Raw genomic sequence first — 6,000 nt, forward strand, 5'->3', positions numbered from 1 at the left:
TTTTGAACCCGCCTTATCAAATTACCCTGTATCCCATGTGCATTTGCCTTCTTTATAAGTCTCCCACGTGGGACCTTGTCAAAGGCTTTGCTGAAATCCATATAAACTACATCAACTGCACTACCCTCATCTACACACCTGGTCAGCTCCTCAAAAAATGTAATCAAATTTGTTAGGCATGACCTCCCTCTGACAAAGCCATGCTGACTATCCCTGGTCAAACTTTGCCTCTCCAAGTGGAGATAGATTCTCTCCTTCAGAATTTTCTCCAATAATTTCCCTACCACTGACAAGAGACTCACTGGTCTGTAGTTCCCTGGCTTATCTCTACAACCCTTCTTAAATAGCGGAACCAAATTAGCTGTTCTCCAGTCCTCTGGCACTTCCCCCGTGGCCAGAGAGGAATTAAGAATTTGGGTCAGAGCCCCTGCGATCTCCTCCCTTGCCTCCCTCAGCAGCCTGGGACATAAATCATCTGGACCTGGAGATTTGTCCACTTTTAAGCCTGCCAACCCTCCAATACCTTGTCACTCCCTATATCAATTTGCTCAAGAACCTCTCAGTCTCTCTTCCCGAGTCCGATACTTTCATCCTCATTCTCTTGGGTGAAGACAGATGTGAAGTATTCATTCAACACTCTAGCGATGTCCTCTGGCTCCACCCATAGATTGCCCCCTTGGTCCCTAATGTACCCTCCCCATTTCTTTATTGAACACCCCCCACTGCTCCTCTGTAGATTTCCCCACAAGTAGCTGTTCCCAGTCTACCTTGGCCAGATCCTGCCTTATTTTACTAAAATCCACTCTCCCCCAATCCAAAATATTTTTTTGCAACTTGTCTATTTCTTTGTCCATAATAAACTTAAACTGTACCATGTTGTGGTCGCTATCACTAAAATGCTCCCGCACCACCACCTCAGCCACCTATCCGCCTTCATTCCCCAGAATTAGGTCCAGCACTGTGCCGTCCCTTGTTGGACCCTCTACATATTGACCTAAAAAATTCTCCTGTACACGTTTCAAGAAATCCACTCCATCCAAGCTCTTAACACTATGTCTATCCCAATTAATGTTGGGAAAGTTGAAATCACCTAATATAATTACCTTGTTGTTATTGTTTTTACACACCTCCGCAAATTGTGCACATGTTTTCTCCTCAATTTGTTGCTGACTATCAGGGGATCTATAATAAATACCTAACAATGTGGCTGCCTCTTTTTTATTCCTAAGCTCTACCCACAAAGCTTCATTCGATGCCCCCTCCAAGATATTATCTCTCCTTACTGCAGTAACGGACTCCTTAACTAGTAATGCAACACCTCCTCCTCTTTTACCCCCTCCCCTGTCTCGCCTGAAGATTCTATATCCTGGAATGTCGAGCTGTCAATCCTTCCCCTCCCTCAACCACATCTCAGTGATGGCTACTATATCACAATTCCACGTGTCAATCCTCACCCTCAACTCATCCGTTTTACCTGTAATACTCCTGGCATTAAAGTAGGGACCATCCAGCTTTGCCTTACTCCCTTGAAACTTAATGCAGCTGTACTTCCTCTGACTTGATTGTTTTACTGTATTATGATATGTTCCTATTCTGCTAACATTCTGTGACCCCCCCTGCTGAATTAGTTTAAACTCCTCCCAACAGCACTAGCAAACCCGCCCACAAGGATGTTAGTCCCGCTCTGGTTCAGATGTAGACCGTCCTGCTTGTACAGGTCCCACCTTCCCCAGAAACGGTCCCGGTGATCCAGGAATCTAAAACCCTCCCTCCTGCACCAACTCTTAAGCCACGTATTCATCTGCACTATTCTCCTACTTCTGAGCCCGCTAGAACTGGGAGTAATCCAAAGATTACGACCTGAGAGTTCTTGTTTTTTAGTCTACTGCCTAACTCCCTGAACTCTTGATGCAAGACCTCATCCCGCTTTCTACCTATGTCATTGGTACCAACATGTACCATGACCTCTGCCTTATCACCCTCCCCCTTCAAGATGCCCTGCAGCCATTCAGTGACATCCCGGACCCTGGCACCAGGGAGGCAACATACCGTTATCTGAAACATTGACTTCTGGTAGGCCATGTGCACTAAAACATTGGCACAGCTTTTCAATAGTTACACACGATGTAGGTGACCTCACTTCATACACATCCACCCACTTTGTGCGTCGATGATCATTAAAAACATGGTGCCTAAAAATGAACCTTCATAGCCTATATGTAGTCTAACCCAAGGTCGACCAGGCCAATCCCACGGATGCAGTGGAGCTGAAACGGGCAACTTCTGCTGTTGCTGACACTGGAGACAGTGTTTAACCATTTTTTCTATATCACTGTCTATACCTGCCCACCAGATAAAACTTTGTGCGAGCATCTTCATGGATGTCCACTATGAAGTGCATAGGACCATAAAGAAAAGTGGTTCTCTTCCTTGCAAAGGGATGACAATTTTTGCTCCCCATAACAAGATATCATCTTGACAACTCAATTCGGGCGTAGAATTGTTTTAAATCTTCAGAGACTTGTGCATTTGACCATCCTCAACAATACCGGTCCTCGGACTCTTGATAAAATTGGATCCTGGTTTGTCCAATTCTTTATCTGTTTTGCACAGACTGGTGAGGAGTCCAGGAAATTCAACACAAGTACAACTCCTTGAGGCACTGGAGCGTGTGACATGCCATCTGGCAAAGGAAGACGACTGAGGGTGCCTGCATTTGTTATATGCATACTCAGACGGTGCATAAAAGTGTATTCATATGCCACCAAAAATCTTTGAATTCTAGCAGAGGCTATAAGTGGGATTGCCCTATCTTCACTAAACAAACCCAACAGTGGCTTGTGATCTGACCCTATAGTGAAGTGTCGACCATACAAATATTAATGGAAATTCTTTACTCCAAATATAACAGATAAGCCCTCTTTTTCAATTTGTGAGTGACCCTTCTCCATCCTCCATCTTGTGTGATAATACCGCTTCCACTCTGTAGGGAGATGCATCACAAGTTGGTATTAATTCCTTAGACAGGTCATAGTGTACTAGCAGCCATGACAAGTGTAAAAGCTTCTTGACTTTTATGAAGGCTTCCTCTTGCTGTATCTTCCCGGACCATCTGTGGTTCTTCTTTAATAATAGGTGTAAAGGGGCTAACACTGTAGATAGATTAGGCAAGAAGCAACCGTAATAGTTTACCATGCCCAAAATAGACTTGAACTCAGTGACGTTGGTAGGAGAAGATGCTTCTTCATCGCCCTGACTTTCTCCCCTAATGACTGCAACCCTTGGGCATCCACTAATGACCAAAATACGCAACTTCAGTTGCTTGGAAAGTGCGCTTCTCTTTTATCAAACATACGCCAGCCTCCAAAAATCTCTTCAGAACCTCTCCTAGGTTACCCAAATGTTCTGCTTCTGTTGATCCTGTGATCAGGACATCATCCAGGTACACAATAGCTTGGGGAAGTCCTTGTAGCAGGCTTTCCATGGTTCTTTGGAAATTGCACAGGCAGATGACACACCAAAGGGTAGGCATGTATATTGGTACAGTCCCTTGTACGTGTTTATGGTGACATAACCTCTTGTTGTGTTGTCCAGCACTAGCTGTTGTTATGCATGGCTCATGTGCAGTTTAGTGTAGTATCTTCCTCCTGCATGTTTAGCATACAGATCTTCAATCCTAGGGATCGGGTATTTGTCTAATTTAGCAGCCTTGTTCACAGTTAATTTGTAATCCCTGCAGATGCGAATGGTTTGATCTGGTTCCATCACAGGTTCTATGGGCGCTGCCCATTCTGAAATTTGGACTGGTGGATTATTCCTAACTTCCCCAAATGGTGTAATTCCACATCCACCCTCTACTTAAGGGTGTCTGGCCTTAAAAAAACCAGGGTGTTGCTTCAGAATCCACGTATATTTTAGCTTGTGGACCTTTTATTTTTCCCAACTCATCTCTGAATACTCTGTCATGCTTTTTTAACAACTCAGGAATCCCCCTGTTCTGACTTGAAAAATTTCTGAGTTTAATTTCTTTCAACCAATCACAGCCCAGAAGGAAACGTCCCTCACCCATTACAACAATTACTGGCAGCTGGGCTGTTTGTTGCCGGTAGGATACAGGTACAGAGGTGATGCCTTTCACTTGTATTGCCTCTCTAATGTATGTTTATCGCTGCACCGTGGTTTGCTCCAACCTTAGTGGCTGGGTACCTTCTCTGAGGTATTTAAATGTGTGTTCTCCCACCACTGGGGTCAATGCTCCTATATCAACCTCCATGACTAGAGGCTTTCCATTTACTTGAAGGGTAACTGTGATTGGTTCATTTTTCCTGACCTTCAGATTGTGTAAAGAATAAATATCAGTATCAGCAGCTTCTGGTTCATTTATAATGTGCACTTCGTTCAACTTGGCCTCCTATCTGAATGACTGTCTGATTTCACCCTGCATTGTTTTATAATATCCCCTTTTTTGTGACAGTAGTGGCATTCTGCCTCTTTAAATCTGCAGGTTTCTGGTACATGGTTACCCCTACATTGGTAACACTTTAATCTCTGAATCACTGGTGAGCTGCTTCCAGTATTTCTTTTGGTTTTTCAAGCGGTAGGGACTGTGTCCCATTTCGCGGCTGCCTCCCTGGTCTTCACCTGGCGACAGGTTCCTGGCCTAACCGCAGAACGGCACCATGTTGCACACTCTGTAAAGCCTGCAAGTCCCGGTCAGCACTTTACATTGTTAGCGCTATCTCCATGGTGCGCTTCAAGTCCATGTTAACTTCTGCAAATAAACAGTGCTGAATGGCATTATTGTATATGCCACATACCAAACGATCTCACAACATGCCATTTAGAGTAGAAGTCACAGTGCTCCATTAACTGTTTTAATTTCGTGTTACCTAAGAATTGAACTTGAATCTTTGCATCATCACTGATGGTTTTGGCTGAAAATGTGTCTTCACGATGTCTACTATCTCAGTGAAGCATCTGGAATTTGGTGCATTTGGAGCCTTCAGACTATGAATTATGTTATATGTTTTGTTCCCTGTTATGGCACAGCTGATGGTAAATGCTGAGTTGTTCAAATCCCAAAAGAAAACTTGAAACAACTGCCACAACTTTTTTTGCAACTTGTATAAATTTCAAGATGTGTGCCTTGAATTCAGTAGTAATAAGACCACCAAGTCTTAGAGGTTTTTACAAAACTAGATTAAACATTAATAAGGGAAATGGTTTTAAACACATACGTAGTTCTACAAATTACTACTATGAAAACCTCTAAATCCCCTACTTAATCTGACTCCCAATTACACTTTCATTAAGGCAACAGTAACACACCTATTTTTAAAAGATCCAGGCAAAGAAACACGACATCCGGAACCAGTCGAATTCAAAGTGAGTTTTCTTGACTTCAGTTCTTTGAAAATAGCAACTTGGGGCATAGATGCTCAAGTTTTTTCATACTTGTTAGTTCTTAAAATGTTACCCTTACATACAGCCTTTACTCCTTTATACATATTTTCCCCATTGAATTCAAATACCCATTATTACACTATATCTTTGGACTTTACCTTCCTGATCATAAATATTTAGCATAGTACCCATTTTACCAGTGTACTCATTTTACCAGTAATCTTTGGGAAAAATAAACACACTGTTCCTGACCTTTACCTGGCTAGGTGACACATTTCAGCCCTCCTTTGAAAACAATCTAGTCTGGTTTATTTAAAAAGGCAAATGTCCTTTTACACCTTACATTCTAAACTTCCCCCATGTTTACCATGTTTACATCCTTACTTTTATGTTCAGTTCCTCTTGTAATAAAGGATAACATTCCGTTAGCCTTCTTAATTACTTGCTGTACCTGCATACTAGCTTTGTGTGACTCCTGCACTAGAATATCTATATCCTTCTGCAGTTTGGAATTCTGCAGTTTCACTCCCTTTAAGTAATACTCTGCTTTTTTATTCTTCCTGCCAAAGTGAACAACTTCACATTTTCCCACATTAT

Source organism: Cetorhinus maximus, chromosome 2 (genome assembly GCF_964194155.1).
Source record: "Cetorhinus maximus chromosome 2, sCetMax3.hap1.1, whole genome shotgun sequence".
Taxonomy (NCBI): domain Eukaryota; kingdom Metazoa; phylum Chordata; class Chondrichthyes; order Lamniformes; family Cetorhinidae; genus Cetorhinus; species Cetorhinus maximus.